Here is a 24,162-nt window from a genome sequence, read left to right as displayed (position 1 = left end):
GCTTCCTGATTTGCCTTATTGCGATTTCTGAGTCTCCGTATACTTGCAGTATCTTCGCCCCCTTTTGGATGGCTAATAATAATCCATGAACCAAAGATTCATATTCTGCTACGTTGTTGGTGCAAGGGAACTGCAATCTGTGAGCGGCAAGGTATGTTTCTCCCTTAGGACTAATTAATTCATATCCAGCTCCGGATCCTTGTTTGGACTTAGATCTGTCGAATCTTAATGTCCATATCTGATTTTCTTGATTGTCTGTTTCTGGACTTTCATGACTTTCATTTGTTGTATCGGACGAAACTTCATCTTCTACAGAACTCTCGGTGTCTGTAGAGCTTTCATTCTCTGAATCTTGAGCTTCCTCTACAATTAGTGTCTGCGGGATTCTTTTGTTTACTTGCTCCAATGCGGTCTGGCATAAAGCACAAGATAATTCTGAGTGGACGGCATTGTGAATTCTACACCAATTCGGAAGGAGCAACTCTCGAACAGATGCTAAATTGCCAAGTTGCACACTTTGCTGGATGTTTCTTTGTACGAACCTTCTGAAGTTTTCAAACATCCCTTCGTCCTCTTGGTCGGATCCTTGATCGCTTTCAATGACGATCTCAGTTGACTCCATGACCTCTTGTTGGGTATCTTCATCTTGTATGTCTTGTATCATCAAGATCTCCTCCACTTTTGGCTTGTATGTCCCTAAGTCGGATTCTAAAAATAGAACTTCGTTGTCCTCTCCATATTCAGTTATCATCAATCTCAACCTTGGGGTGCTATCAATTTTAATCTGGTTCGGGACTCCTCTCCATGGTAGCCACATGTGTGCGAAATCGGTCGATACATATCCATTCAACTTTCGGGACCAATCTCGACTCAGGAGCATTCCATATGAATCTGGAATATCCACTACTGATATATCTATAAAATTCTGGACCCTTGGGTCTGCGGCCAATTGCATGTGAATATTGTTCAATTCTCCCATGACTGGAACTTCTGTCTTGTCAAGCTGAGTGACTTTCCTCTTGGTAGGTGCGGGAGTTATTCCAAGCCTTTGACAAACAGCCAGGGGCATGACATTGCTTGAGGCTCCGGAATCATAAAGGCAATTGTGTAATAGCTTTCCAAATATTCTGACTGATAGCAGGAACGGGGCCGGTTCGTCCTTTCCTTGAGAAGGCACTGAATTTCCTTCACTTGATTCTTGATGTTTAACTTGATTAATCTTTGAGTGATCTTCCTTCGCTGGGCTCTCCTCTTTCGAGTGACTGGCTTTGCTTGTAGATTTATCCCTTTTAACCACATCTTTCTTGCTTCCGACTTCCTTTTCGGGAAGAACCAAGTTAGTAGTGAGGTTTTCTTTGACTGTGGGCTGGGCTTTCTTTGTTTCGCCTCTTTTGAGTAATACTTTTCCTTCCAACATATCTTCCTTTTTAGCTGGGAAGGTTATGGTTTGAACCATGCACTCATTTTGCTCGGGTTGTTCTTGAGAATCGGCTTCCTCTTGAGTCACATTGATAGTGGCTTGAACATTTGACCTTGTTGCACTAGGTTCACCCAAACTGTTGATCACCGCCTCTTTAATTTCAGACACTTTGAGCAACTCATAGAGTGGTAAACTTACCTTGACTTTCTTAAGTTCATCTAACACCAAGGCGGCCAATCTTTTCATTTCATTTCCCGCGGGGGGTGAAATATTTCTTTGTCTGTATTCTTGAGTGTTTTGTGGATATTCAGGGACGTTGCTCGCTTGGGAATCTGGCGGAGTTGAAAAATTGTTCGGAGGAATCGATGTTGTTAGTGGTTCGGGATTTCTCTGATTCCTGTGGTAAACTCTTTGGTTGACTCCTCCTGATGCTTGGTGGAACACTTCCTTGATTCCTTCTACTAAAACACTGTCGTTCAATGGTGGGAAATAGTATTCTGAATCCTCTACAGGTCCATTTGCAGATGCTGGCGGAAACTGAGATCCTGGTGGCACCATGGGTCCATTGGCCGATTCTGGAGGAAATCTCCCATTTTGTACTTGACTAATTTCTTCTTGCGAATATTTGCAGGTTTCGACGATCATGGCTTGACCATACTGCGTGGTTGGAACAATTTCGTACCCTGTAGTGGGAGGATTTTCAGGCGGATTGGTAGTACGCATCTCTTGTTGGAAAATGTCGGCCGCAATCTTGAACTCAGGACACTGCAACTCGGAATGTTGGTTCGTGTTGTGGAGTCTGCACCAACTGGACAAGGCCGCTTCGGCTAAAAACACTTTGCCCGAAGAGGGGTTCTCTTGACTTTGCGCATTTGGTGGATTGTCCAAAGGCGTCACCACATTTCCATTGTTCGGAGCTGTATTCCATGGTCTTCTTTGGAAACCTTGATTGTTATTTCCTTGATAATTGTTTCTGAATCCTTGATTATTATTCCCTTGGAAATTCTGGTTGTTCGCGTGTTGGCCATGGTTGGCCCTCTGCATGCTCTGGAGTTGATTATTCTGGTTCCTCAAGTGAGTTACCTCAGTTGACAACCTCTTGACTTGTTCAATTAGCTCCTTCATTTCGTCTTTCTCTTCTTGTGTCCTTGACGAATTTGTAGCGTTTTGCAGGTACACAGGTTGAGCGGGTGGGGCTTGAGAAATTGGAGCTCCTGGGTGAAGGACCAACTGATTCGCCGGCTGTACGTTGGGATATGTCGCTTGCGGGATTGGATTCATGACTGGAGTTTGGTTGGCTAAAGCGGTGCCAACCGCCTGCATCTGGTTAGGTGCTGCGACGGGTCCCATATGTAGTAGTGGTCCAGTGATGTTTTGTCCCATGTGCTTACTCACTTCAATGGCTCTTGTATATGCCGCATTTAGATCATTCGGAGTTGGATGTGTCCTTACGAACATGGCTGTGAGATGATCTAAGGCTCCATAGTAAATTTCCCTTGGATCTGCAATGAGATAAGGAGGACGTAGTATTGTGTATGCTCGGTGAAATCTGTCGTTGAAGGAAGTAATAGGTTCATGTTCTCTCCTTCGAACCTCAACAAACTGTCTATATAACTCCGCTGGCGTAGTTGGGATGCCAAATTTAGCAATGAATGCGTCTTTCATCGCGTCCCAAGTCCTGATGGACCCTGTAGGCAAATGAATAAACCAAAAGTATGCCTCTTCTCCCAATGAGTAGGGAAAAAGCCTACATGCCACGTCTCCATATTCAATTTGTCTGTTACGAAGAAGGTCCTCGAACATCTTGATGTGATCTTCTGCTGTGCGATGGAAATCACTGACATTGAACTTGGAACAAAAGTGTTCTGGATTCTTCGGCATATCATGATAAACTGCAAATTCCAACGGTGATGGATTGTTGATTAGCCACGTCGCACCATTAAGTACATGAGGAGGAGGAGGTGGAGGTGGAGCACGATGAGCCATTGTATTCCTTGAAACTGAACTTGATGAACTAGCTTGGTTCTTTGTTTGTGAAATTGCCTGGATACTAGATTGGATCGCCGCTTGGACTTGTTCTTGAAGAACTTGTGATGACTCAGGAGATCCTTCCAATCTTAGTTCGAACTCTTTGGGAGTGTCCTCTCTTTTAACTCGCTTTGCTTTGGAAGTGAACTGAAGTTCGCTTAGATCTTTGATGCCTGGTGTGGACCTCAATAACCTTTGATGTTTCTCGGGCGAGAATGAACCAATGCGATCCAGCGTGAAGTCTTGCAAGGATTATTGTGGGTTCCTTTGATTGCGAAGATTCCTAGCTATGACCCTTTGATGTTCTTCGGCTATATCTTCCTCTTGCTCCAAGATGATTCTGACTCTGTTATATTCGACTTGGCTTCTCCTTGCGTTCCAAGCTACTTGATTCAATTCGAAAATGATGTCTTCTTGGGTATTGCCTACTTGCAAATTGGGTTGCACTACTTGATTCAGTCCTTCATTTGGCAACACCATCGTACTTCATGATCATATTCGCAATGTTTTTCTCTTTTCAAAATCTTCGGACTTCGAACTTTGAAACTAAAGAGGCCCTCCTTCTAGCGCCAATTCTGTTGACGTGTATTTTGTACACAATCATACACAGAATAAAATACCGACAGGCATCTTATCCTCTCTTGAGAAAATAGTCTCTAACTGCTGAAGATCTGCAAAAAGGATCAGTTAGATGGACTCCAAGGTTCTTTTAGTGGGGTCTCCACGTGTGGACAAGCTTTTTAGTGGTATGATGTGATTTGCTGTTTCCTTCAAGGCTTCTTACGGATTCAATGGTTCGAAGATTTCACTAATCTAAAAAGAACTTTCAAAAAAATGGAAAAAGGACAGGGTTTAAGTAAATCTAATCTGGCCTAACCCTATGAACGACTTAGCATGAATGAGATTTGGCAAGACTCAACCAATTTCAATTTCGCCATAAGACAACAACTCAACTGAAATTAGTGCGATCTTCTAAGGTAATAATGGTGTTCAATGCATCAAAGACCAAGGACACTACTACGAAGGTACATATCCTAGATGCGAAAATGCTTGAAGGTTAAGGACTCAAAGTGTTTTCCAGTCGACCACGCAAGGCGTTCCTACAATCAGCAAGAAGCTAGTGGTTTGGATTGCGAATCCTACCAAATATCAAATCTCACACTTAGTCTTTCTAATTAACAAACTACTTTGATTGAGCGTGATTCAAGTACATCCAACAACCATGAAGATAACTCAAGAAACTTGCAACAAAACACCATAACTTCAATATTTTATTGATTTCCAAGTCATCATATACAACAATTGCTTGAATTTCTCTCTTCAAGACTCAATCTTGCTACAAAATAAAAATTGCTTACAATTCTAATCTCTCCATTTCACTCTTAACTCTATTCTCTATTAACTGACTATTACAAATGAAATGGAAAATGGGGGTATAAATAGCATCCCCAATTACAATGAAAGGTCCAGATTGAAAGTAAATCAACGGACAAGATCATGACATCTAAACCCTAATTAGGGTTTGTTACAAATGACCTCCTTTTTACTGAACAATATTAAATACATAGCCAAATATTAAATTTGGCACAAAAATCTAGGAGGTATCAACCAATGAGAAATAAGATGTCATGTCATCTGTAACAACCTTTCATCTAGAATCTTATTCCCTTTCCAATTTTCCTTCTTAGCATATGCAATGAATTTTGTCACGATTCCTTCGATTTCTGTGATTGGAATCTCGGGAAGATTCTTGATACTCTCTTCTAAGTGGATAACCTGATCAAATGCATCTAGAAGAGCTGTGTCCCAAGTAGGTTCAAGTTCCTTTGTTCTATCAATCAGGAGCATGGTGGCATACATTTGATCATACTGCTCATCTGTACCATCTGCGTCCTTGCGAAAGATGATAGTGATTCTATCCTCAAACTCTTGTAAATCCACATCTGTCTCGACCTCGATCCCTCTGCCAAGAATGGTACGAAGTACCTCAAATACTCTGTCCTGGATCGGATTGATCACCTCCTCAACTTGACCACATCTAACACTGATGTCCTCAAAGAGAACACTCTTTATATGGAGTAAGGTTGACCACTGAAACAAACTGTGAGAATCACCTTCTAAGATCCTCTCTTGTGCTAAAATTCTTCTAGATGTATGTCTTATAACTTTCAAGACAGGGATGACAACGTCCTTGGTATGGGCAAATGCAGCTACTGTTGCCATCAATCTGTGGATTATCTCAAGAACTTGGATAGCCTGGTGGGTGATCTTCGACATCCTTGTAATAAACTCAATGGCCATCGTGTGAGATCTATCCATCCAATTACATGTACGCTGGACCATATTCCTGAATCTTTCTGTTTCATTGATTGATTGAAGGGGCAATGCCTGCAATGGTGATCTAACTGGATCCTGACGTCCCAAAGGTTCATTGATGTGACTGAAATATGTCCTCCATGCACCGACCTCTTTCTCAAGCTTTCTATTCTTTTCTACTTCTTCTCTAAACTTATCCTTCAATGCCTCAAATGTGTCGGTGGCATCATCTAAAGTCTGCTCTGCTGTGGATGGTCCTAACTCAATAGTCTGTATATGATAGTCCTCTGCTAGGATCTCACCCTCATATTTGTCTGCTGCCGGTGTAGCTATCTGCAGTTTTCTAGATCCAGTCTCATCTCGAATCATCTTGGACATCTTTGTAGCCTTCTTCTTCTCTGTTGTCATATGTGAACGTCCAACAAGGCTCTCTAGATCGTTTGCACTGTCCTCGTCCTCAATTACGATCACCTTAGTCAATCTTTCCTTCAACCAATCTGGGATATTTGATCTTGTCTCTTGAACTTGAATTTCTTTGTGTACTACTTCTTCTTGTCTGGGAGGAGATGTTACTTCATTATCATTATCTAAATCATAGTCTTGGAGAGATCCATCGGATGAAACATGCTGTGCCTGTTCTTCCTCCTGTCTGTCATTCTGTACCATCGATTCCATGGATTCTTCCACTCGAACTGTTCTATCTTCTGGCCTGGAAGAAGTACCTGGTGTTTGATCTTTGTTAGCACCTTGCTTTTTCTTGGAAGGCTCTTTCTTTTCTGATCTTTCCTTTCTCTTTGAACCTCTCGGATGGAGATTGCCCTCACTGGCACATCGAAGGTTACCTTCTCCTGAATTCCTAGGATTAGGATTGCCTTCACTAACACTGGCTCCACCTTCGGCTGGCTTTTCTTCCAAAGTAAAAGACATGGCTATGCCTTGTTCTCTCAACTTCTGGTGCTGAACGTCTACCCATCTGCGAGTACAAGACAAGACTGGTGCCATCAAATCATCTAAATCCACGGCCTCGGGCTCATTCCAATTCAAACTTATTGTTTTGCTCTCCCTATCATATGAAGATTGGATGTGCCTGCCGTTGTCCTGAGCTTGGTCGGCTACTCTGTAAATCTTACATTTCCTGATGAAATCCAAAGGCAATCTAGAATGTATCTTTCGTTTCACTTCGAGATCATCTAGGAGATTCATCATAAAATCTTCAATCTGGTACTCATGTCTAAATCTTCTACCGACCGTCTCCTCTAAATGTCCATGTGGATCAAAACTATTCCTCCAAGCAAAAGATGAAAAAGGATACAAGGCTAACTCCCTCTCTGCGTCATCCATGGCTGAGACATTGGGACAAACCTCAACTGAATTACCCAAAATAATAGGTACCTGAACTCCATTCTGATGTCTGTGTCTGAATGCCTTCACATATGCTGCCAACTGCCTTGTTACTTCAAGTAACACAATTCTATCTGTAGGGTACCTCGGCAACATGTATGGAGGTAAAGGACATCCATACACTCTAATGTAAGTGAACTTGGGAAACTGAATGAACCAAGCACCGTACCTCTTGATTAACTCCTGGGCATCCTGAGATAATCTGTTGTGAATCCCTCCTTGCAACGTCCTGGTGATGTTCATCGTGAAAGTATCATTGATTAACTTGTAGTTCTTCCCTGGTGGATGATGCAAGTAGGTATAGGATTCACAAACTCTGACCTCGCCGGGTCCTCTTCCAATCACTCCTCTGTGAGGTAGTCCTGCGTACTCAACGCTCCTGATTAAGGCATAGATGACGTATGAACTCATGTGGAAGGACTTAGTAGCCCTGAGTCTTCTCAACTGTACGTCCAAGCAATGGCTAATTATTCTAGCCCAATGTATTGTACCCTTTCCTTGAACAATCACCTGGATGAAATAAAACATCCATTTCTCAAAATAGAAGGCATGAGGTGCTCCTGTAACTCTGTTGAGCATGGTAATCAAATCTCTGTACTCCTCTTGGAAATCAATCTGGTGTGGTGTGTTCGGTACTTTGCTCAGACGGGGACGACTCTTGAGTAGCCAGTTCTTGTTGATTATGCTTAGACAAGCATCTGGATCATCATCGTACACTGATCTGGCTCCTTCAATGCTCTTGTATATCATGTCCCTGTGCTCTGGAAGATGGAAGGCTTCACTTATGGCCTCCTCTGAAAGGTACGCCAAAGTGTTTCCCTCATTGGACACAATTGTCCTGGACTGTGGATTGTAATGACGGGCACACTCGATCATCAACTCGTGGCACTGAATAGCTGGAGGAAAACCGGCCGCCTTGATGATGCCACTTTCTATTATTCTCCGGGCGACAGGTGATGGCTTGCCGATGTAAGGGACCTCTCGGAACTTCTTCGTACTAAAGTTCCCCAAGTTTGTATCTCCAATGTTGCTCCACTTGGACACGATCTTGGTCTCCACTTCTTCAGTCTTCTGATCTTCTTTCATGAGAGCCGAGCGACTGGTGGATGCTCCCGCCTTTGGGGTCGCCATACCTACACAACATTTCATTATAAGAAATAGATTTTGCAATAAATAACGTAGATAAGAGAGATAGATTTTTAGGAAACCTCATGATAAGTCCCTAGAGTTATCATTTCCCAAAATACAACGATTGAGCTAAGAGATTTAAAATTCAAAATTTGAAATATGACGATGAATGAATAAAACAATAATAATTAAATCGCCATACCTCGATAGAGAGCTAACTCTAGAATGCAAAAACAAAATTTGCCTAGACAAAATTGAGGTATAAAGATAATCTTCAATATGATCCCCTCAAATTTGACTTCGCCACCTCTGGAGAGAATGTGATCTTCAAATTCGCACAAATAAATCTCCAAGTCCTTAGCAAATTCGCCTTAGGCGTGGTCTTGGATGGATCTTCAAATTCGCTCTTGGTGTGGTCTTCGAATTCGCACCACCTTTGATCTTCAATGCAATTCGCACCTCTTCAAACACACTTCGGACGCCTCACACCACCTTGGGAATGTCTACGCCACCTTTGGTTTGAAGTCGCACCACCTTTGGAATGTCTATGCGCGCCACCCTTGGTCTTCAATTGAAATCGCACCACCTTTGGAATGTCTTCGCCACCTTGGATAAATAAAACTCGCACTATATTCGCCTCTTGTCAACTCGCATGAAGGAAGGTAAAATAATGATGTAGAAAATGATAATTCTACCCCCCTTATATAGCACTTGCATCCTTTACCCCTTAGGCCGACTTAATAAAAATAAAACCATTTTTTAAATGATTTGCAATGACATAACAAGGCCGACCTCCATATATGAGCGCTCAAATCGATTTTTTATAAATTAAATAATTAATTACTAATGCCTTGCGTTTTTAAATTGCAAATTTCGATTTTTAAATAAGGCAAAAATAATTAATAAATGTTAACGCCATATTAAATGCCAATAAAAAATGGATTTTCAATTTTTAAATTGATTTAGCATTTAAAGTAAATTCGAATTGTTTAATTTGGCGCCAAAACTGGAAAATAAAGGGACGTACCTCATCGCTCTGGTCCCTTGGAGAGGGACAGGAGCGATCCATGATTTTAGTCTAGATTCTTGTTCAACTCCTTCATTTCCACGTCCCAAATCGATCATCTGGTGGTCCTTCGAACTTGGATTTCTTTTCTTGTGCGAGCAAATGCATCCCATGACCATTATCGCCCTGGTCCCTTGGAGAGGGACAGGAGCGATCTCCATGTTTTTGCTTGAAATTCTTCATTTTGGTTCGATCCTTTCCTTGTATTATCTTCCAGATGCCATTTAGAACCTTGTGCGTCCTTGTCTTAACGTGATTTTCAAAAATATCATGTGTTTTGTCTAACATCGCCCTTGTCCCTTGGAGAGGGACAGGAGCGATCTCCATGTCTTTATGTTCATCTTGTATCTTTGACCTTCGTACCTCCATTGTAAGGCGAACAATATCATTGCTTATGTCTTTTGCGCTTATTCCATTTGTCTTCATTATATGTTTGGACGAATTAAAGGGACCATCGCCCTTGTCCCTTGGAGAGGGACAGGAGCGGTCCATTATTTCTCCTTGATCTTGGCGACTTTTAAACTTCGATCCTCTTTGCAATGTCCTCCAAATGTCGTCCTTCGCACTTCCTAACCTCGCCTTGCCTTGATCTTTGAAGGAACGGGAGTGTTTTAATAGCATCGCTTTGGTCCTTGTCCAAAGGACAGGAGCGATGGGAGACTTTTACCTCGATTAGCAATGTTTGGACGTTTAAAACTCTTGCAAATTATCTTCAAACGATGTCCTGGAGCATATGTAACCTTGTGTATCTTTGTCTTTACGTAAATCTTGCATGGATTAATCTAATATATCAATATCGCTCTAGTCCCTTCCTGAGGGACAGGAGCGAAGTTCATCATAATATGCTTGTTCTTGTTTGTACCAACTTGCAATTATCTTCATTGCGTGGAATGATGTCCTTTCGACCTTCTTGGTAACTTAAAACTTGTTTGCCTTTTGAAATTTACGCCATTATGTAGATATCGCTCTGGTCCCTTGGAGAGGGACAGGAGCGATCTAGGTCTTTAGAGTGCAAATCCTTCCATGTGATGACCTTTGCAACGTTGCGCTTGATGGAAATGCCTTGAAATGTCCTCGCCACCCTTCGTCCTGACTTGGATCGGCCTTGAACCTTGGAGGGACGACCTTGAACTTTGGAGGGACGCATCATCACCATTGTATCGCCCTGGTCCCTTGGAGAGGGACAGGAGCGATCCTTCCCTTGTGGCTTTCATCTCATTTTGCCATGCGCTAAGTTTATATTCAACGGATTCGTCCTTCTTCCCTCTATTCGCCCATGCCTTGACATTGTTTGTAATTTTGCAAAAAAGGCAATTATATCAAAAATCGCTCTGGTCCCTTCCTGAGGGACAGGAGCGAACTAGGCATTTAATGCTGGTATGGACGTCCCAAAAATCTTCAATTCATATTCAATGTGCTCATCTCATGTTTTCCCTTGTTTTTGAACGTAAACTTGCCTTGACCCTTGTTTGGATTTTGCAAAATGAAGGAAATCGCTTTGGTCCCTGGGAGAGGGACGAGAGCTACAAGGTACCTCGCCCTGGTCCCTTGGAGAGGGACAGGAGCGATTTAGTCAATATAGGTCATTTTCCTTCGTTTTCTGCATCTCAAATTATATTCATTTGGCAAAGTATCTTCCTTCGGACGTCCTCAAATCATTAAGTTTTCAAAATCTTGCAAGGACAAGGCGAAATTTGAATCGTAGCTCCGGTCCTTCACTGAGGGACAGGGGCGATTTTCCTCCTGGAGGCCTTTCTGTGCTCATGAAAATCTTCAATTTATATTCAATGGAAAGATCTCGTCGTTCTCTATCACTTCAAACGTAAAATTTGTCTGGACTCTGCAAGGACGATGAGATATTTGAAAATGAGCTCCCGTCCTTCACTGAGGGACAGGAGCGATTTTGCTCCTACAGGCCAAAATAACAAGATTTTTCACATTTTAACACTTCACGAGGCAAAAACAAATCAATTCCAATGCCCAGGATCAAACTTCAAAAAAGTCAAAATTTGGCCAAAATATTCAATCAGACAAAAAATTCATATTGACGGTCATCATTTAGACAAGTTTAAGCTCTGCATGAACATTCCAATTGAAAATTAGACCATTTTGGCGAATTTATTGCATTCAAAATTTGCATTCTAGAAAAGAAGCTCAAAAGCTCTCAAAAATGACTGGATTTTGGCTTGAAAAGGCAAGATTTAAAACCCTAAGGCTTAGCCCTAAATCCAGACAACTAACGGACTAACAAAACCCTAAAAATGAAAGCGAAAACAAGCGAAAAACAAGCAAAAAGAGGGGGTCCCCATTTGCGATGGGGCGATGTGTGAAACGGTCACAACAGGTACCTTATCCTCTCTTGAGTAAAGCCTCCGAATGCTGCAGATGTCGCGAAAAGGATCAATCGGGATGACTTCAAGGTTCTTGTATGTAGGGTCTCTACGTGTGGATAAGCTCTCTATGGTATGATGTGATTTGCTGGAATCACAAGGGGACTTACACTTGATGACTGAACATCTGATTTGTTGGAATCACAGGATTTTACTGCCTTAGATTTGAAAAAAAGGAAAAAAGATGAGGGCGAGGAAAGGATCTAATCCTAATACTAAGAATGTAGGAGCAATGAATGATCTTTGATGAAATTCTAACTAAGTCTTGTTTTGACATCACAGGAACATCTCCACAAGGTTAGTGCGATCTTCGAAGGAAAGCTTTATGATGTTCAAATCACCACTACCGGCATAGACACCATCAGGCTGATGCATATCAATGAAGAAGTGACAATTGAAGTTAAGCTTAAGCTGAATGATTCCAGTTGACTACACAAGGCAAGTCTGCAATCAACAAACTGCTAGTAGTATGGATATACGAATTTCACCATCAATCAAGCACATTTCTTCCACTCATCTAATAACATGAAATCAAGTATGAGAAGTATAGAGACCATGCAATTGTCGAATCGACCCATAAATTTCACCATTTCTTCAATGAAGTTTTACAAGTCTCTTACAACAATATCTTGGCAACAATCTTTGCCTTCTCTCTCTACTCTACTTTAATTGCTATTCTATCAACTAGCTAATCACCTTCTAACTACTCTCTATTCACTAACTCCTTTCTATTCTCTAACTTCCCGCCTTTACAAAATGAAGAGTCGGGGCTTATATAGTGCCCATAATACAATTGAATGGCTTAGATCAATTCGAGATCAATGGCCAAGATTCAATAATGAAAACCCTAATTAGGGTTTGTTACAACCATTACATAACATTTAATGCTCGACCAATGAAATAATTGTATTGCTTGGACACATGTCCTCTTTGGAAAAATCGACCAATGGATAGCCGGGGTAGGTACATCGGAGTTTGTGCGATCTCCCATGAGTTAGGTACATTGAATCTGGACATGCTGAGGTGGATCAATCCGACTGGAGGAGTGATGACTGGGATGCCACCTCATTTGACACTTGGTTGATACTCACTTGATGTTGCTGAGAAGCTAGCTTTAATTAACTCTTCTGAAACTATCTGCTTCTTCAACGAACCCTTTGCTCTGACTTCTTTTGTCTCTGATGTGCAGGATGATGATGTACCTCGCCTTGAAATGCTGGATTGGAAGAGGTCGTCCTTGTCGATGCTAGGCTGGAGGAGGTCGCCCTTGTCCTTGCTTGATCTTCTTGGAGGAGACCGTCCTTGATCTGGGTTGATTTTCCAACTCCGGGATCTCCATTTGATGCCTACACAAAATATTAAAGTTAGTCTTTTGAGCATCAAACCTTAACGTATGAAATTTAAGACCTTTCAAAGGTAAAACTTAAGATATTAATTTGAAAAAAGTCATGATAAACCAAGAACTATACATTTTCAAATTAATTATGAATGGAATTTGGATCTTCAAGACTTAGACTTTACAAAATTGCAGTGGGATCATAATAAGTCTTGAATGAGATCTTCAAAAAAGTAATTCTTCATACCTTCCCTTGAGTATTAAACTCTAAGAAATGATGCAAAAATAGATGAATTTCGCTAGGCAAAGTGTAGATCATAGCCTCTTCTTGGATGAATCACGCCTCCTCTAGCTTCAAAAGAATTTCACCTTCCACTCGCTTCTTCAAAATCTGGAAATTCGCCTTCAAATGCCTTCAAAATTCTAGAAATTATCCTCCAATCTAGCAAGAAATTCACCTCTCCAATAGCCTTCAAGATGAATTTCGCCCTCCTTAGTCTCCACACTTTCGCACTTTAGAAGTGATGAATGAATGATTTGAACTTGAAACAAAGCACCCCTATCATATAGGGCGCTCACCACTTTACTTCCCCATAGGCCAACTTGGCAAAATAGGCTAAAAAAAATAAATAAAATTGCAAAAAGGAGAGGCCGACTTAGCAAAATAAATAAAAATAAGATCTCAAGCGCTCCATTTTCAATTTTAATTTAATAAAAAATTAATTTTAAATGCCTTCAGAATAAAAGTTCGATTTTTTCAAGGCTCAAAATTAATTTATTAAATGGCAATGTGATTTAATTTTTTTCAAATATTTCAAAGTTAGCAATTTGACATCTAATGCAATTTTGGAGGATATTCGCGCTCAAATATGGTAAAAAATAATGAATGCCACTAACTTCGCCCTGGTCCCTTGGAGAGGGACAGGAGCGATTTTGCAAATTGTCATTAAAATTTGTAATCTTTGCATCTCAATTCCACCTCAAGGCATTTTAAACCTCATTTCACACTTGTGTCAAGGCTTATATTTGTCCAAACTTGAAGAGAAAGGGTGGATATTAGGTTTTTCGCCCTGGTCCCTTGGAGAGGGACAGGAGCGATTTTGCAAATTCAAGTCTATCCGTGCTTTGTTAGGCTTCCAAATTATCTTCAACGGGCTAAACATGCCTTCTTTCATTCGTTTCAATCACAAAACTTGTTTTGTCCTTGCAAAAAAATTGCACTTTTGGAAAATCGCTCTGGACCTTCAGCAAGGGACAGGAGCGCCTTTTGTCATCTTGGTATATTTCCTTGTTTGTGGACCACTCAAATTATATTCAACGCACAAATCATGTTTTCCTTGATCTCTTCAAATCATAAAATCATTTTGATCTTGCAAAAATAGTGCAAATTTGAAATTCAAGCTTTGGTCCTTCAGTGAGGGACAGGAGCGAATTTTGTCTTCTAGGCCAAAATGCTTCATCTTTCACCATGAAATGTCCTTGCTAGGGAAGATTTCATCTTGTTACATGCCATGAATAAGAGTTCAAGTCCAAGAAAGGTCTAAAGATGTGTATATAAAGAAAATCGCTCTGGTCCCTTGGAGAGGGACAGGAGCGAAATTACCCTTCTAGGCAAAACTCCATCATCTCATTGTCTTTAATCAAATCTGGATGCTTTATCACGTTCATTTCGTCCTCCACCATGCCTTTGATGTTTCAATTTAACCAAACAAGGTCAGGAATGACTCAAATAAACCCTTTCGCCCTGGACCCTTGGTGAGGGACAGGAGGGACCTTGGTCCTCCTGAGAGGGTCAGGAGCGAAATTCGCTTTGGATCCTCAGTGAAGGACAGGAGCGAAATTTGACCTTTTGAACTCTCTTTCAGGATAATTTTTATGGAATATAACATTTAAGTATAAGAAAGAAGAAAGATAGAAGGCATTCTTTAAGTTATATTCCATATATACTTTCAGGATGTTTGAGAGTGGTTTCAGACCTCCAGGAGTTATATTGCAAAATCTAGTTTTTGGAGGTTTTTCAGTTTCCAGACTTAGTCAAATTTCAGGATCAGGACATTCCAAACTTAGCCAATTTTCAGGATCAGGACTCTCAGACTTAGCCAAATTTCAGGACCAGGACATCACTCAAGCAGGACTTGCTATCCATGTGATCCCCTTGGCGACACTTAAAATGCAAAGGCTAATGGACAAAACCCTAAAAGACCTAAAAAAACAAACCCCAAAAAGCAAAAAAGCAGGGGTCCCCATTTGCAATAAGGCGATGTGTGAAAACGTCACAACAGTACCAAAAGAAGAAAACGATTCAACAACCCTTGAAGAAGATGACTCATTCCTCGAAGAGTTTTCGTTCATGCTACAAAAGGAGATCATTGAGAGTGAATTGCAAGAAATTTCAGATAGTACCCTTAAAGAGGACAATCAAATTGACATATTGAATGAAGAATTATAGATTATCGTAAGCGAGCCCAAATATGAAGAACAATTTGAGGGGATGCTCAGTGACGTTATCACTCTCATGCTATTTGAGGTAGCGTTGAAGGGATTTTATAGAAGAAGTACAAATGGAATCGCTGCCAAAGATTTTTCAAGATAAGCAAGTTATTGTGAGTGATGTGATCCATCATCAACTGCGACCTCCCGAGACATTGCTTGAGGATGGGATATCACCTGAGATTGTATTTGATCAATTAGAGGAAATCTTTGAAGCTCAATCTATCAAGGAATCATTAATTTTCGAGGATATGCTTACAAAATTTCATGAGGGTGCATGGTTTATGCAAGATGTCACTATGAAAGAAAAGAATGTTGAGCTATTCGAAGGGGCGCTAGGCTTGTTTCAAGTGGAAATTCCAAATCAAGATCAACGTGTTGTAAATGCTCGTGGAATGGTACATCACCAATGGCGACCTCCTGAAGCAGCCGAGGACCTCGTTTCTGACAACGCACTTTCATTCGAGCAAGCATTTCCATCTGAGCCTGAAATATCCCAGGTCGTCTCTTTCCTTAATCCTAGCCTTGAAAGTTATTATGATTTTGATTACGGGGGTTTTGGGAAAACGACTTGCATTTGGATAGATCATGGTCCTAATGAGTTACCTCAACTGATTATCTTACATGAAACCTTTCTTGAATATGAGAGATGCATGGTGAGAGCTTGCTTTTCTGTATTCAAGGATGAATTTGCTCGACTGAGAACCAGCACTTTTGCCATGCTCCTGTTGCACAACTTGAGAAATCATGTAAATTCATGTACATATGTTGTTTCTTTGAGTCGCGTCAAGTCTGGGAGTCTTGTATATAGTTCTAGAGTAGATTTTCTTTTCGTGTCTTTTAGTTAGGGGTCTTTTGAGCCTTATTCTTAATTTGCCTTGAGTCATTTGACTCATGATTCTTTAGTGGCTCAGGTAGTTTAGTTTGTTGGCTTTTGGTTTGCTTTAGTTTAGTTTGCTTTGAGTTAGTTTGTCGGTCGGTTTGCTTTTGAGTCGGTTGGTTTGTTTAGTTTAGATGTCCTTAGTGGGAGCCTCCATTTGTGAGAAAGGAGTCTGTGTTGTTTGCTTCCATGATGTGGCATTGTAAATGCCTTTAATAAAAATTTTCAATCTTCGTTCTAAAGTTGGTGGGGCCCAAACAATGCTAGACGGTAGTGGAGGGGGATCAAAGGTAGTGAGGTGGAAGGGATGAGGTGAGGGGATATGGTGAATGGGAAATGCCGCAAGGGGTAAGGTAGAGGGTAAGAGGGTAGTAGGGATCTGTGGTAGGATAAGTGACACGGTGGGGGCATAAGGGGTAAAGGATGCCGTGGCAAAGGAAGGGATTAAGGGGGTAGGTTAGGATAGGATCGGGGTAGGAGGTAGTAAAGGAGTTGAAGGCGGATAGTGGAAGGGTAGACTAAAGGAAGTAAAGGGGCTAGGGGGTGTGAGATGTGGGTTAGAGGGTGAAGGAAAGGGCGTTGGGAGGTATAAGGGATGGAAGAAAGGGTAAGAAGGGGGCGAAGGTAGTAAGAAGGAAGTAAAGATGAAAGGAAGGAAGGGTGTAGGGAAGGGAAGTTAGGAAATGGGGAAGGTCAATGGAATGGTTAAGAGGTGATAAGGGAAGAAAGATGAAAGAAGATGGAGGGATGTAGGTGAAGGTGAAGAAAGGTAGTGAAAGGAAATGGAAGTGAATGGTAGGAATTAGAGGGTGAATGGGAGGAGGAAAGGTGAGGGAAGTAGAAATGGAAGGGGTGAAATCAAAGAAACGGGACTCGGACTCGGCGAGGCCGACTCGACTCGGGAGTCAAAACTCGGCTTAGACTCGGTTGGACTCGACAAAGTGAAAAACTCAAGAAATTTAGAGATTTTTAAAGATTTAAAACTTGTTTCATGCACCCTTTATAAATACACCTTAAAGACACAATAACATCATCAAATAGAAGCTAATTTGATAACATACACAAGTATACATCAATCACATAAGCATAAACACAAATTGTAGCTGAAGGAAATAACAAACATAGATATATAAATACAGTCAAATGTATAGAATATTACAAAACTCATTGAATAAAAATTCCATGTCATCATATGATCAAATGAGATGCAAACTCTTCCTTTTCAACTCTTGATACACCAAATGAAAGTATATATTGTTATATGGAATTGGAGCCTAATCAAACTCGGAGGTTAAAATTTCCATACTTTTATCGACGCAATTTCCCCCCTAATTTTACGACAAGGGTTTGGAGGCAAAGCCCCCAATTTGGGGTCGGGTGTTATTTTTCTATTGTTTCTCCTCACAACTCACCTTTCTCTTCCTATTTTGCCAAATGAATGAAATGAAGTTCCCTTTTAGGCTCAAAGCATAATATAAACCAAAAGAAATCAATTCAAAACATATTAGAATTTATGTTTTTTTTAACTTAAAGTTACATGTTGCCGACCGAGTTTGGGAGTCCGGACTCGCCAAACTCGGCGATTTTGGGCGATTTTTGACCCACACCCGGGTGTCCGAGGCTCAGCCCAGTGGACTTGGTGAGCATGACTTGACTCGAAAATCACCCAAACTCGGCAATTTTGGGCGATTCCTGTTTCTTTGGGTGAAATGAAGGGAGATGGAAGCATGTGCTAAGGAAAGGAAGAGGGAAGTGGAAGGAAGGGTGGATGGAGGATGGGAGAAGGTGAAGGAAGGGCGGCACTCCTGCTTGGGTACCGGAAGTCTTAGGTCTCACATTGGAGGGGCCATAGGAAGTGCTCCAATGTAGCAACTTGGCTGTCTTAATCCGTTTATTCCGAGCCACTTGATGGTAATTTGAAATCTAGCCCCATTTTCTTAAAATTATGACTCTCCAAAACGAATCTGCCTTAGTCAAATTTCAGCACTTCATTTCTGATTTTGTAAGCTAAAGATGATGAACAAATGGAATGATCCTCATGAATCATTCATTTCCTAAGCCCTGAGAACAAGTAGACCTTACCTCATCCTAAAGGGAGAGACTTGACTTGATTACCTCTTGGCCTCCTAAGGTACTACACCTCTTACAAATGAAAGGCTAATAGCAAAAGACTAAAACTACCAACGGTTAAGACAGCTAACCTAGAAAGCAAAAAAGTGGGGGTCCCTATTTGCAATGGGGCGATGTGTGAAAACATCACAACAGTTTGTTTGGTTCATGATATTTGGCACTATTTTGGGCTGTTACAACAGTTTCTATTATCACCAAGACTTTATATCAGTAGTTCATCCTCTTATTTTGGTGTTTACAATGCAAACGAACTAACCTTGTAATGGTTTAGATAGTCATACCGTTGAAAGCTATTTTTTCTATATATTTTATATTGCAAACATTGGATGCTAGTATTGCCATTGAGTTTAAATGTTGTTATTGCTGATGTACTTACCCCACTGAATAAGTTGAAGTGCGCCTTTGTTTTCCACTGAATAAGTGGAGGATATGTATTCACTCACCAATGAATAAGTGGAAGAGCTTATTTTCATTTTCAATATTGCATATGTAGTCCATTGAATAAGTAGTATTGGTTGGCTTGCCACGTAGTGTTTCATTTTCAACTATCACAATTCAAATTGATATTTAAAGCCTTTCACTGTATACTCTCACCTTGCCCATCATGAGAATTGGGTGATCAAAAAGTGAAAATGATATTGCATTGTAATTTCACTTTTAGTTTATGTGTTTAAAAAAAAAAAATCTAGGGTGGTTATTACAGTGATACCAGAGCTGGCGATCGCTAGCTTGTGCTTCTAACCCTTTCATGCAGCTTGCTCTCTTTGAATATTATATTATAGAGAGCAGAAAAGATTTCAGTACTATTTGGGTAAGACCCCAGTTGAAGACACTTTCTCAGGTGTTCTAGCAGCCTGCTAGAATCCAACAAAGGCTATTGAGGTTTCATCAAGAAACATCTTAGAAAAAGACAAGGGAATATCTCCACTAGACAGTCCAAACACTAGAGAAAAGAGAAAATTTTAGGTCATGCTTGACATGATGTCACCATTGCTGCTAAAATGAATCAAAATGGGTCACAAGCAACTTGAGTTCAGAATGGGGAAAGTTCTTCGAACACAAGTAACCATTAAAACAACAACATTCACATTTTGTGTGCTGCTATTGGGTTTAGTTCAAGACCTATCCAATCTACTTTCATTCATAAGGAGGAGGCTCAAGTTGCTCCAAAAGCCCAAGTTCCTATGATAGATGAAGTGAGGGCATATTATGCTGAATATGTGACAGTTACATTGGAGATTAGAGACTTTTAAACACTTGAACAATTCATGAATTAGAAGAGAGGTGGTGGAAGAATGGAGAATAGAAGTCTTGTGATGCAGAGGGACTATCAACAAGCTCTTGGGAAAGTGACTCTTGCACACCATTTTGTGAGCTACTCCATCCAAGTGCAATGTGGTGAATTTGATTGCCTCTTCTTCCGGCATTGATCTTAAGGACAAAAAGTGGTATTATGGCTTTGTGATTCAAAGCCATAACCTTATTACCACCTATGAGGGGGTCACAACTAAGCTCATTGAGAGGTTTGATAAGAAGGACCTTGAATTGTAGTTTAGAGAACATGCATAGTTGAAACAATATAAAATGGTGGATGTTTACATTGCTGATTTCTAGAGATTCTGCTGATTTCTAGAGATTCAATAATGGTGCCTAACATATCAGAAAGAAGACTTGTAGTCCATTTCATTAAAGGGCTAGATGAGTCACTCTTGGGTGGGTTAAGGCCCTTGATCCACCATTCCTTCAAGGGGCAATTAAGAACGCAAGGAACATGGGGTTTGTTGTTCCTAAAAATGAATTTCCACCTAAGATCTTTTGACACGAAAAAGATAAGAAAGATTTTACCAAGGAGTCAAATTAGTCCAAAGATCTCCTTTTAGAATAAGATGATGACCTTTGAAATGAGCTAAGGAGGAAAAAGTTATGCTTCAGATGCAAGGTTCCATGGGCTCCGTGCCATAAGTGTTTTGAGAAAGGTAAAAATCGTCAATTGGAGACATATTAGGCTGATAATTTTGATTTAGAAAATTTGAAACAATAGGTTAATACAGAGGAAAGTGAGAATGAAGAAGCACTAGAAGAGTCAGAAGAAGAAAGGGAAAATGAAGGCACCTTTGCATAGCTCTTAAGTATGCAAAAGAATGAATCCTTTAGAGTTTGTGGTCTTATGTAGGTAGCGAATAGTTTCTCTTGTTGACACTGGTGCTACACACAACTTCGTTGATGAGGGAGTTACTGTACGCAGAAGTCTCAAAATTGAAGATTTTGAGGGATTTAAAGTCATGGTTGTTGATAGATTCATTATTTCTTGCCTAAGGAGAATTCCACGTTTGTGTCTACAAACTGGGTAACTATGAAGTCAATGATGATTTCTATGTGGTGGGTATTGGAGATACAACGCAGTTCTAGTCATCCAATGGTTGCATTCTTTGGGGGAGATCACCTTGAACTTGCAGACTATGGAGTTGAAGTTCCTAGTTGATGGGAAGAACATGGTGTGGAGAGGAAGTTTTAATTAAGGACTTCGTGTTGCTATATGCAAGAGGATGGAGAGAATGTTCCACCAAAGGCAAGGAATAGAGTCAAGACAAGAGGATGGGAATTAACTTCCAAACTTTTGATAATCCCCTTTTTGACATGGATGTAAAGTTATTTTATAATCCGTTTTTGTGATGTATGTTGACAGTAATTGGGAAGGACATCATGGGAATAAACTCATGGGACTATGTTGTGACCTTTTCACACATCGCCCCATTGCAAACGGGGACCCCCTCTTTCCTGCTTTCTGCGTCTTGTTAGTTTAGGGTTTTGGCAATAGCCGACAATTTTGAGCTTCTCGTGCCGAGTCTCGAAGTTTTGAAATGTGATCATGCCTAATTGCTATTAAGGTTTTGAAATTTTGTATAGGATCAAGTGTGTAAAATGTTAAATGTTTAGGTGATCCTAAATTTTGTCTAAGTGTAGACCTTTTGAGCGTGAACAAGTTTTAAACGTTCAAGTTTGTGATATTTTCATGCCTAAGTGTTAGAAGGTCCTTTAGGGGTTGTTTTCTTGCTCCTAAGAGGTTATTTAAGTTAAATTTGCACTTTATCCTGATGGAATTCTTTGTCTCACTCAAATTTGGCCAAGTCCCGATGCGTTTTATTGAAAATTTGAAGTGTCCAAATGATTTTGAGTGGAAAAATCATCAAACTCCTGATGAAAATCTATGTTTTAGTGGTCAAAAGGTTAAAATTCTTGATGGGAGGTACTTTTCCCCCACATTTCCGATGACCCATGATTTTCCCCCACTCAAAATCCTGATGGGAGATGGATTTCCACTAGATTTTTGATGGACCCACGTTTTTCCCTTGGGAATGCAGAGACTTTGATACGGATGAAATTGAAGTCCCTGATGAAGATCGATTTTCCACCAGGGCAATTAATGATTAAATTTGATGGATTTTTATGCAGAGGATTGTGCTGATGAAAGGCCAATTTCCCCAACTGCAATTTTTGATGAATTTTGATCTGGATAATTATCCAGATAGGAATCGATTTTCCCCCAAGATGATTTTTAGACTTAATGGTGAAAAATGAATTGAATTTTTTGACTCCAAATGCAAATCGATTTTCCCCAGAGGTGTTTTTGGGCAAACTGAATGATTTTTGATTGGGATTTTTATCCCAATAGAGGGCGATTTTCCCCCAAAAGGCAATTTTGACGTTTTAAATGAGAATAAAATGATTTGCAACATTAATTAATGATTAAATATTTTTCCCATTGCAAATTGATTTTTCTAGGCAAGTATAAAAAGCAAGTTTTTATCCCACATTGCTTGTGTGGTGAAGTTTCAAGGTGAAAACAAGAATAAAAGACCCAGCGAGCATTAAAATAATATTATATTGTGCTGATGTGATTGCTAAGTGGCTGATTTTGAAGATTTCTTCCAGCTGGGCGATTTGGAGGAGTGTCCATTGGACACCATCGGAGGTTTGAAGCTGCAAGTTAGTGATTTATTTGTCCAAAACACCTGGGCGCTGCCATTGAAGAGCAGATTACTGCAGGTTGGTGGCCATTTTTGCCACATAAGTTGATTTTGTTAGGTGGCGCCATGCTTGGGGTTTAGGCGATTTTGTTTTGGAGGTGATTTCCTCCATTTTGGAGTGATATTCTTGCATTTGTGGGGCGCCATTGCTGCTGGGAGGCTGTGTTGTTCCCAGACCTGCACATTTTGCCATTGCTGGAGCTATCTTGACCTCCATTGTGAAACTCAGTTTTCAGACTTAACCTTTCATTTCCAGCTCATTTCCACTTAGGCGATTTTTATTGAAGACCATTTTGGGAGCATTCTTGAGGTATTTTCAGGGCTGTTGAAGGTCTGAAACTCCATTTTCAGTCTGTCTTCAAACTAGGAGTTCTATTTCTAGCGACTTCACTCTTGGGTGATTTCATTAAGAAGGCATTTTTGGGACATTTTATGGCCATTTTTTGAGCATTTGGTAGAGTTTTCATCGCCGGCCTAAGTCTGAAACCTTCATTTTCAGATTTGTCCTCAGACATAGACATTTTTACCAGCGCATTATTTGTGCTCAGATTTGACAACTTTGACTTGGGAGGTAAAATTCCATCGATTGCAAGTGTTTATACATGGCTGCAACCTTGTTATGAGACTGATTTTAGGTGTTGCAGGTTGTCTTCAGACCTATTGACAGCCATGGTTGAGTTTGAGAAGGTGTTTTCAGACATTCAAAGCTGAAAATCAGAACTTTATTCACCTTTTCCAAGTGAAATTTGACCTTTGGTATACTCTTATGTTCCTAATTTTGATGAATTTTCTGAGTACACCAGGTGTCTTCAGACTTCGTTTTCCGTATCAGATTTTACCTAAGTCTGAAAATGATGATTTTTAAAGGTTTTATGAGAGTTTGAGACCCTATTCTTGTCAAATTTACATTCTATTTTCAGAATTCGTTAAAGAGTATAGATTGAATTCTTGATTTGTATCCCGTAGAATTTGCCCAAATCATTAGAAATGAGAACTTATTCAAAGAAATAGTAGACCTAGTATTCATGCCAAGAAGTGTATTTTTTCAGTTCTTCATGAAATCAGAAACCTCTCCAAATTTCTTCAAATATCATGGAAGCAACTAGTGATCATATGCAGAATTTAAACTCAGAAATACCACTTTTAAGAGCAGTTAGAATCTCTAACATGAAGATTTCAACATTCACCAAAACCCATGTGCTATGCAAGAATAGGTGCCCACTACTTAGGGGCATTTTTACCTTATTAAACCAGTGCTTCCTCAAATGATGCAAGTAACCTATCACAATGAGTTGCCCAGGTTATGGAAGATGTTCGAAACAATACCCATAAGCCAAAAAATCTTCCTTTGTGAAATATGATCAAAACTATGATATCCAATACTTGCTGCTCATTTTTATTTGCAAGGAATGTGTGATAGGCTGCTCTAGGATTATGGTTTTGTGTGACTAACAATGAAGACTATACAGGAATAAAAAAGAAAAAAGGAAACAAAGTCCCCGAGTTTTATAACAAAATAAAATAAAATGAAAACAAACTGTTAATACAG

General features: G+C 40.2%; 1 protein-coding gene across 1 annotated transcript in view; it reads left to right on the top strand.

The window, feature by feature from the left end:
* Positions 1–24,162, top strand: part of LOC131063558 (protein root UVB sensitive 3) — a 133,970-nt gene that overhangs the window by 90,762 nt on the left and 19,046 nt on the right. The gene's annotated exons all lie outside the window — the stretch shown is intronic.

This window comes from Cryptomeria japonica, chromosome 5 (assembly GCF_030272615.1).
Source record: "Cryptomeria japonica chromosome 5, Sugi_1.0, whole genome shotgun sequence".
Taxonomy (NCBI): domain Eukaryota; kingdom Viridiplantae; phylum Streptophyta; class Pinopsida; order Cupressales; family Cupressaceae; genus Cryptomeria; species Cryptomeria japonica.
This window is presented reverse-complemented; position numbering and strand designations above follow the sequence as displayed.